Source organism: Limulus polyphemus, unplaced genomic scaffold, assembly GCF_000517525.1.
Source record: "Limulus polyphemus unplaced genomic scaffold, Limulus_polyphemus-2.1.2 Scaffold4384, whole genome shotgun sequence".
Classification (NCBI taxonomy): domain Eukaryota; kingdom Metazoa; phylum Arthropoda; class Merostomata; order Xiphosura; family Limulidae; genus Limulus; species Limulus polyphemus.
The window spans coordinates 82490-82726 of record NW_013669994.1 but is presented as its reverse complement, the minus strand read 5'-3'; positions in this window follow the sequence as shown (position 1 = coordinate 82726).

Sequence of the window (237 nt, the reverse complement as noted above, 5' to 3'; positions counted from 1 at the left end):
TAACAAAAGCAAAATTAAATCTCGTTTTTAATATTAAATATGCATTTGAATAGGACATTACTATTGATTAGCCAGCGGTTACGTAATTAGAATTGTTTGTTTGTTTGTTTTTGAATTTCGCGCAAAGCTACACGAGAGCTATCTGAGCTAGCCGTCCCTAATTTAGCAGTGTAAGACTAGAGGGAAAGCAGATAGTAAACTACACCCACCGCCAACTCTTGGGCTATTCTTTTACTA